Here is a 14188-nt window from a genome sequence, read left to right as displayed (position 1 = left end):
TTCCTGACAAATGTGTTTCTCTTTATTTTTCCAGGAAACTGACAACCCAAGATCAGCCAGTTGAGGACACCTGAGCCCCCCCCTTTGTACTGTGACTGTCTTGTACCACAATGCTTGGCCTTCAGGGAAGTACCTCATCCCCCTAAAATGTATCGCTGTGTGGCTTGTTCAGCTACCTTTACTGGATTGGCATCCTTGTTGGTGCACCAAGCTTCTCATGCTGTTCAATATGACAAGCAACCACCACAATCTGAGAAGCAGAGCCTCTGCACTCACTGTGGTGAAGTGCTTTTTCAAACAAGGAGCTCCAAGACCAGCACTGCTGCAAAGCACTACCTGAGACCCCGGCTCCCTCTCTTTTTATCTGTGATTGTGGGGATGAGTTTCAGAACTTTAATGAAATGCTGGAGCATAAAAGATCTCATGTCTCAACCCCCCCCAGCAGCAGACCCAGACGACTGATGCCAGATATTTGAGCCAAGACGAATGCAGTCTGGTTGAACCTGTCCCAACCAGTCTCCCCTCAGCCAATCCCTTAGCCAAACCATTTTGGGCCTCGGTCCCCCCTCTCATCCCTCACCCCTATCTCCTGTCATTCGTAGTTCAATTCTCCCACAGCTTAATAGCACATCCACTGTTCCTGAAGTCTATACAAATAAGGGGTTTATTGCCCTAACCAGACCTCCAGAGCTGAACAACCTCCCTCCAGGCGCAAGTGAGCAGGAATTACAGCCTGATGGGCTTGACCAACCTGAGAACATCTCTACTGCACAGACCCTCACCACAATCTGTCCAGGATGAGACTCCTGGAGGATGCAGACTGTCCCGTTACAAGCGGTGCATCTTCCAGATGATGCCGGTAGCACCTAAAATGAGACAATAATGAAGATGATAGCAAATGCCTACATGAAACGTTATCCAACCTGCTCAACACTACCCATTAAGAAATGGGTAAGTAGACTTGTGGTCCCAAAAGAGAGCTTATACCAGTGAGGTGATGTCACAATCCAAACACACAGCAACATCCACACCAGGGCCCTCTATTGGCCAGTTAAGACACCTGCTTACAAATTCTGGTGCAAAGACAATAGCCTGTCCATCTGGCATCATATCTTTGACTCAGACCTTCTGCCCTGTAGTAGTTCTGAGAGACCCGCCAAAAGCTTATTGATTCTAGAAATAGGGCCACACAGGGAGATATCAATGTGGCCGCTGCCGAAGTGTTTTTCAGGACTTGGACAGCTTGACAGTGCATCATGCCTTACAGGAAGGAGATAGTGAAGTGTTGTCGTCACTGTAAACAACTGATGATTGGAAAACCACCCTTCCAGACAACCACATCTGTCCCCTGGCTCCCCACCACCTTACCTCAGTGGGGAGTAAATGCCACTCTATCAAAAAGACTGCATTATTCCAGAAGCAAAAGAAGCAACAACCACAAAGAATCTTCCAAAGTGTTAAAGCTAGGACGCCTTACTTTTTGTCAAGTGTGCAAGCACAGCTATGCCCGTAGGTATAATCTCAATGTGCACAAGTGTCAAGGGCCACCCCATCCTCTTCAGCATGCCTCCAACTCTGCCCTGTACAAAATACTGCATTTGGGTTAAACATTAAAGCAAGGGAGCCTGTCACAGGTGTCAACCAGAGGCCTCTAATCTCCAAACCATCGGTGTGGCACTGTCAGCACTCGTCAGATAAAGGAGGAGGTGATTTCTGCAGAATCAAGGCCACATCCTCAGTTTCCTGATTTGCTCTGGTCTGGTTCACCTAAAAGCTTCTCATCCTTCTATCCTGAAAGTTTCCACGCATGTAACACCGGAAGAAATTGATTCAGGATCTGCAACACTACAGCAAGGAGATGGTGAAGGGGACAACGCAGCAAGTAGTTTTAAACAAGAAGGTAAAGATGGAGAATGGACAATGCCTTTAGATGATTCTGAGATTGACGTGCTGATTGAGGCAGTAGATGCAGAAGACGACGATGATTTAATGCTACAAGAACCTATTTCTCAGGGTCATGTCAAATCCACAAAGGATGGCGTGCCTTATTTCATAAAAAGATGGTGCTAGGCGTTTTCCTGCTATAGATGTCAGAAAACGTACAGTCGAGGGTGCACATTAAAAAAGCATCAAAGACTGTGTGGAAATAGATCATTTTTGCCACAATCTACCTTCCGGGCGGTAGCACAGAAAGTCAACAAGGGTCAATTCCAATTCGATTGCTATGTTTGTGGGAGGAGCTTTAACCGCAAAGATAACATGCTGATTCATAGGAAGAAGTGCCAGTTAAGTAGAACAGTGGCCAAGAATGATAATGGACTTTTACAACAGGGCTTATCAGCAGCCCAGGCACCACAACGTCTCGTGGCACAAAGTAGTAAAAATCTGGGGATAATGGGGCAAATTGGGGTATTATGTCATTGCCCAATGTTCTCCCCAGGAGAGTGACATGTGAGTGTGGGGCAGGCTTCACTAGCCCACGGCTCCTCCTGGAGCATTTGCAAAAGCATGCACAGGAGTCCTATACCTGCCCCACATGCGGTGAGACACTGAGTTCCTGGGCAGACTATGAAGTCCACCTACAAGTGCACATGCAGCCTCAGCACCAGATGTATGGGGAATGCAACAGCAGAGCTCTCCACCTCTACTGCTGAGGTTTCCACAGCAGCCACGTCAACGTCGGCAGGCCCTGCCAAAGCAGCGACATGCGCCTCCGCAACACACACTGCCAGCACAGCGCCCTCAGCCAAATCAACAACCTCTGCGGAAGCCTAGGAAGCCACAGCCGCGCTGTGTGTGCATACGATGCAGCAACACCTTTTGCAGTCGTGGCGCGCTGCTAAAGCACCTCTCCTGGAATCGGTGTAAAGGTGACAGTGGAGCTATTTCAGCGAAGGCAAACCACTGTTCCCGCTGCAGCATGGACTTCCCCAATGGCCTCAGCCTCAAGTTTCACCAGCTAAATGGAATGTGCAAGCCTGCCTTCAAGCCCATGCGTTGCCCTGTGTGCGTGCGCTGGTTTGGCACTGTGGAGGGACTCCAGAAACACCTGCAAACACACGACCAGACCAACTCATTTCGCTGCCTCATCTGCCAGCGCCTCTATCCCAGCCTACGGTCACTGAAAGACCACCGCAGGAAGGTCCATTGCATTTTGTCTGGAGACACAGAGCAGGTTACACAATGAGAATGAATACTCTGAAAATCATAATCCAACAGAACATATGAACAATGATTTTAGCAAAATGTTTTTGCAAGATCGGTTATTGATTTGAGGGATTAATTTTGTCTTGTGTAACCATATATAATCACTATTGTACTATACTACTTTGATTCTATTTTCACTGTCTTATCAATAGACTTTTCTTGCTCACTTGAACCTATTTTAATGGTCATAGTTGTAAACTGTTGTATTGTGCTGTAAAATGCAATGATGTTTTTAGCTTGTTCTTAAAGGGATACTTTGGGATTTTGGTAATGAAATCCTTTATCAACTTCCCCACTATGAAGGAAGTTTGAGGTAGTTACTGTATACTTCGTCATTGTGCTAATGCTAGTTAGCAACTTCCTTCAAACTGCACGCAGAGATATAAAAAATGGTATCGACAAGTTCATCTGACTCAGGGAAGTAGATTTTAAGGGCTTTATTGCCAAAATCCTGAAGTATCCTTTAACTCTTCAACCATTATTAAAATGTACCACTTATTGTTCAACTGCTATTTTAGGTTGTGCAAAAACGTTGATGGTTATATCTTAGTGTGGTAGCTGTCAGTGCATTGTGGAGAAAACAATTAAGTGAATATACACTACAAAGTATGTGCACACCTGCTCGTCGAACTCCTCATTCCCAAATCATGGGCATTAATATGAAGTTTGTCAACCCCCCTTTTGCTGCTATAACAGAATCCACCCTTCTGGGAAGGCTTTTGTAGATGTTGGAACATTGCTGAGGGGACTTGCTTCCATTCAGCCACGAGCATTAGTGAGGTCGGGCACTGATGTTGGGCGATTAGGCCTGGCTCGCAGTCGGCGTTCCCATTTATCCCAAAGGTGTTCAATGGGGTTGAGGTCAGGGCTCTGTGCAGTCAAGTTCTTCTACACCGATGTCGACAAACCATTTCTGTATGGACCTTGCTTTGTGCACGGGGGCATTGTCATACTGAAACAGGCAAGGGCCTTACCAAACTGTTGACGCAAAGTTGGAAGCCCAGAATCGTCTAGAATGTCATTGTGTGCTCTAGCGTTGATTTCCCTTCTTTGGAACTAAGGGGCCTAGCCCGAAACACAACAAAAACAGCCTCAGACCATTATTCTTCCTCCACCAAGATTCGTCTGTCGGACTGCTAGATGGTGAAGCGTGATTCATCACACCAGAGAATACGTTTCCATTGCTTCAATGGCGGCGAGCTTTACACCACTCCAGCCGATGCTCAGCATTGCGCATGGTGATCTTAGGCTTGTGTCCGGCTGCTCGGCCATGGAAGCCCATTTCATGACGCTCCCGACTAACAGTTATTGTGTTGATGTTCCAAACTGCCTCTGGAAGCTCGGTCATGAGTGTTGCAACTGAGGATAGGCTTCTTCTTTTTTCTTCTCCCCTCCGCACTCCGGTTCCGTTCTGTGAGTTCGATGTTTCCACTTCACAATAAATGCACTTACAATTGACCAGGGCAGCTCTAACGGCAGACATTTTACGAACTGACTTGTTCGAAATGTGGAATCCTATGACGGTGCTATGTTGAAAGTCACTGAGCTCTTCTGTAAGGCCATTCTACTGCCAAGGTTTGTCTACTCTATGGAGATTGCATGGCTGTATGCTCAATTGTATACACCTGTCAGCAACTGTGTGGCTGATAGCCAAATCCACTCATTTGAAGGGATGTCCATACTTTTGTGTGTGTGTGTGTGTGTGTATATATATTTGAGCACTTCCATCAAAACAACAGAAATGTATAGGAAATAGCATGTAGTGTGTGTTGCTCCTTGTTTTAATAAAGCCCCATTCATAGATGAAAGATTTGAGTTGATTGTTGTTACTACTAACCAGGTTTCCAACCATTGTGTATGAATTACCTGGCGCAGTAATTTATTCATGACAGGCCTGATGGAAATAGCTAATGTCTTGGTAAAATGTCAAAATGTCGACAAAAGAAAATATGCCACACAAGTAAAGAATGCGATGGAAACCTAGTGAATGTTAAATGTATTTAGTACATGAAAACTTAAGCAAAAATGCTTTTCATGTGGGGTCCTATTAGTTTGTTGCCCAAACTGTTAGAACGCTACCAAACTGCACGTCGACCTTACCAACTTGAGAAGAGCCTCGACACCTGTGGTGTTTGTGAGACTATCCCCTTTCCAAAAGTGATCATAATAGTTTTTTTTTTAGGTCAAACGTTCAGACTCTACAGAAGTTTTTGTGAGAAGACCGGTTTAAGGGTTGTCTCAGATGCGGAAGTATGACACTGGGGGATGCGGTGGATTGAGATGCATCCAATGCAAAAAAAAAACAAAAAATTTGTTAAAATGACTTGTGATGGGGATTTTTACAATTGAATTTAGATTAATGCAACAGTGCGTCAATCGACGCTAGGGGGCTAATGTCCGTTTTTTGTGTGTGCCACCAATTAAGAAGGTGGTAAAGGCTATACTATTTACTGAATCTTATTTTAAAGGCTTGTACTATTTCGTGAAATGGAAATGGGTCACAGGAGGCACCGACTGGTTAGCCATTAAGGCATAAAAAGTAGTTTTTAGGAATGCATGTGTGATAAATATGTTGATAATTGAGCATTTTTCCCATATTTGCTTTCTTCCTAGCGTTGTACAAACCATCATGATCTCAGGAATTTACATTCTTTGTTGCAAAACGGAATGTAAAACTAGGTTTGTATTTGGCTAGCTCCCCTCTTCCCTTCATTCATTACCAGACTCAACCAGAGATACTGGATATAATGACACGATGCTTCTCTCCGCCCTGACAATGGGATTCTTTGTCCACAGTGGAACAGGGGCCTGTCAAACTCCCGCCTATTCTTTGGATTGGTGGATTACAACTCGTCATTTTTATATAATTTTTAATATTCAATTAGGGGTGTTGCTGTCAACCGCCTGTATTCAATGCTATGCTTGCTTCATAAATAAACAGACAGTCTCAAATTACACTAAGGGATGACTCCGTAGTTGCCGGGATGTCCTTGTGCGTCACGCTTATGTCAGTACGCTTTTTACAACCTAAGCATTACGAAACTTATATTAGATCAAATAAACCTCACGTATCAAAACAGCTATTCATTTTTTATCTTGATTAAATTCGACACTCATTGATCCCATACAAAAACTCCTCTCTTGATTAATAATGAATGTTCTGTGGAAAGATTTTGGGCGGAGTAAACCCTCTCGCTTCGCCTCTTTGTCTTTGACTCAATTAATCAACTTGCATACTCCAACCCGACAGGCGGCAGTGTTATATTGCATTTGGAAGTTTACCCGCCAACGAAACGAAGTAAGTTGTATTTTCCACCTCGCTGCCGCGGATGCGTTCCAAAATTCAGCCTATAAGGTTATGAAATATGAATAAAGCTACGTAGCAATATTATAGCAAAGTTACACAAGTCCGAATTTTAGATGATCGATGGCAGTAATATGAACGTGGACCGCAGTGACTCGCCGGTGTAAGGTAATGCTGCTAACGTTAGCTAGGCTAGCTATGTTTTGGGAATGGATAGCTAACGTTAGCTAGCTATACTAACAAACATTTCCTAGCTGACTGGCTAGCTAGCTATCAATATAGTTAGGTATATATGTCAAATGTAATTACTTGTGTCGATGTACTATTAAGCTTTAGTCTGCAAATTGGGTTTATAGCTTTTGAACACCCCACTGGTCCAAGAAACAAAGACCCCCAAATTTGGGCCAGCGCCGGTCTTTGGGTGACGCCGTTTCATAGTGATTTACGACCAAGGTGTTAGCTAGCTACATAGTGAATTTATCAATATCACACTACTTAACAAATTAGCGTAAGTGTAAAGGCTAGCACGCCCTACAGCTACCTAATGTTAGGTTGCTGAATTATGTGCCCTGCTTTTTATGCAATACTTCCCTGTGGATATATAATTTCTAATCAGTACAGTTGAACAGGCTTTCTAAAATAATATCCTTTCTGTTACCTCAGACACTCCAGAGAGACCCTATTCTACATGAATCATCACATTGAGGACAGGTCAAGATGCAAAAGCGGAACTATATGAAAGGAAAGGGAGCTTGGTGATGGTGGACCCCCTTTTTGCTTTAGTTGTGAAAGGGTCTTTCCAGACCAAACGTCATTTCATGACCACTTTTGTCCTGCGGCTGGTTTTATCTGCTCCTGTGGAACAGAGTTCTCCATGTATGTTGATATGATGGAGCACAGTGGGTTACATGAACCAGGCCACACTGTAATTAATTATAGCACCATAAAGAAGGAACAATATCAGAGGGAGAGGGAGTACAAGGAGCAGCTTTCGAGGCTGGTATTGACGGCGGGGCAGGGAAGCTGGGCTAAGCCTGGACCGACTCCGATGCTATCGGCCCCTATTCCACGAGCCACAAAGCCTCCACCTGGTCCAAGTGCCCCAACAACAGACCTCTGGCACCAATTCCAGCCAGTGGTGTTGGTGGAGACCCTGCGCAAGTTTGGAAGGACAAAGCCCTACAGGTGTGCCTACTGTGAACTGGGCTTTGCAACAAAAGACTTACTCGTATGGCACCACAACACTCACGCAAGAAATAAAGTCCATGGCTGCCTGCGGTGCGGGGTTCTCCTGCTCAGTAACAACAAGTCACCACAGCCTGGCCACCACCAGTGTGGATCATATCGGGCAACTCCTGAAACCAGATTCACCACTGCCACAGTGCTGAGTAACAGGAAACAGCCTGCGGGGTATGCTAAGAAGGTTGTCCAGCGTCAGCCGTGTCCGGAGCCGTTCAGTGGGGAGCTGCAGCTAGGGATGCATATGGTCTCACAGCAGCCCATTCCAGGGACTTCTGGAACAAAATACTTGAAGTGTAGAGTGTGTCAGGAGCCCTTCCAAACTGTCAAGCTGCTCGAGAGGCACCGTTGCACAATGGCGGCATCCTTTTTTGCACAGGAACTGGGTCTGATGTCTGGCAAACAGCTCAATGGTCAAAGAAAAGGGGAGGGGACCAGCCCATACTCCTTGCCTCAAAGCAATGGTGACAAGGAGCTGGCGTTCAACATTCAAACTTCAACGAATGTAACTGTATACGACCACAAGGCAGTAGGCCCGGATAGGGGCACAGGGTTGTCTGCCGTTTCTGTAAAAACTGAGGTTTCGGATGATGACTGTTTTGTGATTGAGGATGCGTTTTCATGCTAGTCGGAACTAGGAAACTCAGAAATTTCCGACTTGCTAACTGGTTGAACACAGCATGTGTATAAAAACCAGTTAGTAAGTCGGAAATGTCCGTGTTTCCTAGTTCCGACTAGCACGTGAATGTGGCATAAAAGCTCCTTCACCAAACCAGGTCAGCTGTTATACCAACGATTAACCTCTTCCCTCCCAGTACTACAGACATGAACAGTGCAAAAAGCATTCCCAATGTGAACCCTCTGCATCTGCCACGGACATAAACATCTTCTATGGGTTATGGGTATGGTCCCTTTTTGTAAGGTACCGGCTTAACTCTTATCTAATTACTCAATTTACAACTAATCTGTCAGTAGCCTAGATTTGATTTTTTTACCTTGATTTTATTTTTCAGTTGTGTGTTTGTCAAATGACATTGAAAATGTTACATATGCAGTATCAAATCAGTCTGTATGGTTCAGATAACCACAAACATTGTATGATAGTTTTTCTTTTGAAAATGCGCTTGTTTTTTTACAGTAGCTTTACTGAAAATGTGGTCTTGGAATAAAATATTGTTTTGTTTCCACTCTCTCCCTTTCTTTTGTAGCAACTAAAGTGTAATAATCTTTGTGTTCTCCGTATTTCAGGGACCAAAGCAATAGCAGCAGCCATAAAGTGATAGCTGGAAAAGGCTATAAGGACACTCCTGATCTGCAAAACATTTATTTTTCTCCAGAATTACTTAAATTAGGTTACGGTTAGAGGTAGGTTTTAAGGTAAGAGACAGTTTTAGATTTTGGTTAGTTGTTTTACAAGTCAGGGTCTGTTATAGCCTCTGCCAAGAGCATGATGGATATGTAGATAATGTATTCACTGATTCCTTGGGATAGCTCTCTGACATAGTTTGTCACTTGTGAATGCACATAGCATACAAAAATAGGGGTTAGTCGTAGAATATTTTGCCATCTCATTAGAATTTTATTATCACTGCACACAGTTTTTGGGTAAACTTTTTTTTACCCGGTTGTCCATCTTTGATGAGGTAGGCAGGCATCGCGACACCATTTCCGGCCTACCGGATGTTGAGTGAGGAGAAAAAACAATTGAATCACGAATACAATAAGCTAACGTTTTAAATTATGGCACACACCACTGTATCTGAACGTTGGCGAAAACATACATGTTATGTGCAATGCATTTTATATTTATAAATATTGATATTTTGTCGGGTTTGGACTACAAAACGGTATGTTGACATTTGCTAGCTAGCTTTCATCATGTCGACAGCTATCTAACTGGTGAATCGAGAACAAGTTTGCACTAACATTTTTGGGTGAGTAACTGCGAGTTTTACATAAAACAGATCTAGCTATTGCGTGCATGTTTCTTTAGCAAGCTAACTGGATTTAGAGCATGTCGGCCTACCTGCAGAATTTCGCTACAGCTGACGTTAGTTGACACAGCTACATACCGTGCCTTCAGAAAGTGTTCACACCCCCTGACTTTTCTCTCATTTTGTGTTATAGCCTACATTTAAAATGTATTCAATTGAGATTTTGTCACAGACCTACACAATACCCCATAATGTCAAAGTGGAATTATGTTCTTTAGACATTTTTACAAATGAATTAAAAATGAAAACCTGAAATGTCTAGTCAAGTAATCAGCCACGTTATGGAAAGCCTAAATAAGTTCAAGAGTTAAAATGTGCTTAAGTCACATAAGTTGCATGGACTCACTCTGTAAAATAATGTTTAACATATTTTTTGAATGACAACCTCATCTATTGGTAGATGGGTAAAAATGGTGAAGTTATTAATTAACACTGGATGGTGTATCAATACACCCAGTCACTACAAAGAGACAGAAGTCCTTCATAACTCAGTTGCTGGAGAGGAAGGAAACTGCTCAGAGATTTCAACATGAGGCCAATGGTGACATTAAAACAGAGTATAATTGCTGTGATTGGGTCAACATTGTAAGTTACTCCACAATATTAACATAAATGAGAGTTGCAATAAGGCACTAAAGTAAAACTGCAAAAAATGTGGCAAAGAAATTTACTTTATGTCCCAAATACAGTGTTATGTTTGGGGCAAATCCAATACATCACTGAGTACCACTCTTCATATTTTCAAACATGGCGGTAGCTGCATCATGTTATGTGTATGCTTGCCACCGGCAAGGACTAGAGTTTTTTTTGTATGTTAATAAAAAATAAATGGAATAGAGTTAAGCACAGGCAAATCCCAGAGGAAATCCTGGTTCAGTCTGCTTTCCAACAGACACTGGGAGACAAATTCATCTTTCAGAAGGACAATAACCTAAAACACAAGGCCAAATCTACACAAGTTGCTTATCAAGATGACATTGAATGTTCCTGAGTGGCCTAGTTACAGTTTTGACTTAAATCGGCTGCAAAGTCTATGGCAAGACTTTAAATAGACTCTCTAACATTGATCAACAATCATCTTGTCAGATGTCAGAGCCTGAATAATTATTTTAAGAACGTGTAAATATTGTACAATCCAGCTGTGCAAAGTTCTTCGAGCAGGTGAGTCAAGCTCATTCACATGGAGGTCCTAGTGCCTGCTGGATTTTGTTTTTTTACTTTCAATTAAGTCCTCGACAACCAGGTGAGGGGAGCTCTTTATTAATCTGTGACCTTAATTCATCAATCAATGAAGATTGAAAACCTGCAGACGTTTGGCCCTCCATGGAATGAGTTTGTCACACGTCTCAGAGACTTACCCAGAATGACTCACAGTTGTAATCGCTTCCAAAGGTGATTCTAATATGTTTTGGCTCAGGTTTGTGAATAATTATGTAAATTAGAAAATTCAGTATTTCATTTTCAATAAACATGTTTTCGCTTTGTCATTATGGGGTGTAGAAGGGTGAGCATTTTTTTATTTTGAATTCGGCTCTAATAGAACAAAATGTGAAGGCATTGTAGCTAGCTGCCTACAGGGACAAGAGGAATAGATTGGATTTGGGAATTCCCGTAGCTAGTTCTTTTCACTTTGATTAGATCACTGGATGTCAGACAGCCTCAAGGGGTTGTGGTGCCTAGAACCTATCAATTTGATTCAAGACATGGAAGACACAAGGTGCAACATTTAAACCCAACAGAACAACACTACATCAGTGTGTGAGTATGTGAGATGCATGTAAGCTGTTTGGTGAGACAATTTGAATGACAGCATGGGGATAAAATGTTGCCCAGGCTGCTAAATCTGGTGCGAAAATACAGATGCAAAATGTAGTGGGACCAGTGGTATATGGTTGTTAAATTATTATAAAAAATGATTTCAAGTCAGTGGCACAGCCCCATCCCTGTCTTGTCCCAATCTATAGAAGGGGTGTTCTTGGCCATTCTTGCCAGGGGCCCCACGGGGTGGGGGATTGTGTTGTTAGGGGCCCTAGAAAGACTAACATTTCTGCGTGCAAAGGGGAAGTAAACTCAAAATACAACATAACATGACCGTTAGTTCGTTAAACCAAGACAGTTTTCAATGTTATGATGTAGAATCACGTGGCTCAAACCTCTGTTTCTTCTGTTTAGGTACCTGGGGACAGTGGTGGGGGTTACCTGACTAGTTTGTGGTTGAAGAGGAGACACGTGATTTGAACAAAAGCTGGATGATCGTTCTTGCCTGGGCTGTTATTGGAGGATCTACGTTGAACATTTATCTTTTCCTCATCAGTCCCGCCAGAGAGCCTGCCTAAAAATAAAGACAGTAAGTATTAAAATAGCATAAGAAAGTCACTAATGCATGTTGGAAATAGTAGCATCTTGTTACTTGTATCCCAGAGGCTAGAAAACTCCATCCTGAATCTAGATTTAATGAGAATTCACCTCTTCCCTATGTTTGGTTTGATAACAGAGCAAGAGACTGACTGACATGGGAAGTAAAATTTCCTTCAGTAGAGGAGTCAATGATGAGGAAACGGTCAGCCTTATCTGCTGCCCATAGCAACCCTCCTAAACCCTTGCCTGCCCTGACTAACGAGAAACCTGTAACTGCTGATACTGGCAATGGAGATGCTACTGTTCTAATGTGTCCCCTTTCAGGGTATTTTCATGTCTAGAACTGTGTATCTGATACAATATACCCATATATTTGTGCGATATGTGCTGAGTTTGGCTGTTTCTATATTTGATTATGAAAACTAAGACCGGCGCAAAAGAAAAGTATTAACGCATTATACCCTTTTTTTAATATATATATATATGTTTTACAGCCATCTGAAGCGAAGATCAGCAAGGAGGTGGACAACTGCCATAACATGCCCCCTATGAAGGAGCCCTTACAAAGACCCCAACTACAGAGAGAAAGTAGAAGCCAACAGAACAAAGTGGTGGCTGAACCCTCTGACACACGGTCACTACCAGGTACCCCTGTTTTGGCTGTCCTTCCTAATCCTGTAGAGGTAAACTCCGGTGGCATTAATCACAGAAGAAAGAGCACAAAGTTGCAGGCAAACATGGAGAAAATGCATGTTAATTCACGTGCACCTGGTCATGCTAAAACTCAATGTGAAAGTGCTAATCCTGAAGTGCATTTATCACTTACTGGGAGTGAGCAAACATTGAACTGTATCACAAAAGAGCTGGTGGGTGTAACAAGGCCAGCAGCGGTAGACGTTGTTAGGAAACGTGGTCGCCCTCACAAGAAGGCAAAGATGCTGCATACTGTGCTACAAACAGTGGAAAGTTCTCATCTGAGCACTGCAGAATCAAAGGATTGGAGTGAAACAATGTCTGACAGAGCGAATGCTATTTCTTTTACTACAAACTGTGTAGAGAACAGGGATGACACATCTCTCAGAGCTATTGAAACAAAAGCAATATCTCTAAACCGTGAACCAAGCAATACAGCGGTGTCTGTTCTTGACTTGTCCCCCCAAGACCATCAACCAGCTGAATCCAGCCCTGTGGCTATCTCACCCTTGGAACCAAAAAGGAAAAGGGGACGACCAAAGGGGTCGACCAAGAAACGACCAGGAAGAACCATGAACACTATTTCAGTGCAACAATCCCATGTAACAGAAGAAAACATTGTAATTAAAAAGGAACCTGATGAGATGCTATCTGGAAAGGAAAGGAGAGGAAACATTGGTCATCAGCCTGAGGAAACTCCTGTTGAGCCTAAACACAGAGTAGGACGACCACCAAAGAAAACAACACTCGTGAGGCAGTTTGCGTTAGCACAGAGAAAATCACAGAGAAAATCATGTTCTATTACAGCATCTGTGAATTCCCAGGATATTCCACCTCAACATCAGAATATTGAGACTGAGCGTTCGCTAGATTATATTGCAAGGCATGTGTCTGTGTCACTTAGTCGCGTTGATTCTCAGCGAGGTGGGACTGCTGACATGATCTCTAATGTGAAGTGTGAGGATATTGAAATAGAGCTGGGTGATTTTAATTCCCTGGCACAGTCAAATTGTCTCATGTCTTTTCAATGCCACACTGACACCAGTGTGAAGGTTGAGGCCTGTAATACTAGTTGTGAAGGCACTGAGTTCAAAAAGCCACTCAAAGTCGACAAACCAGGAGAAACTGCTGGCACTGCTCCCAGAAAGCGATCCCGGTTTGTTTTTGGAAAAACTAAATACAAAAAAGGAAAGAGGAAAAGGTGCATTGATGCTAGAGGTAGACTCCAAAGTGTGACCTCACAGAGAGATCCAGACACCATGTCAAAGCAGGTCGATGAAGGCAATGGTGATGTTGGAAAGGAGATGGACTGTGGCGAGTCAGCTTGGGAGTATGAGGGCAACACAAATGACAGCTTTTCAAATGGAAGTAAGTCAACAGATGAAGGATTTAA

This window comes from Oncorhynchus tshawytscha, linkage group LG03 (genome assembly GCF_018296145.1).
Source record: "Oncorhynchus tshawytscha isolate Ot180627B linkage group LG03, Otsh_v2.0, whole genome shotgun sequence".
NCBI classification, from domain to species: Eukaryota; Metazoa; Chordata; class Actinopteri; order Salmoniformes; family Salmonidae; genus Oncorhynchus; species Oncorhynchus tshawytscha.
Note: the sequence above shows the minus strand (reverse complement) of the source record.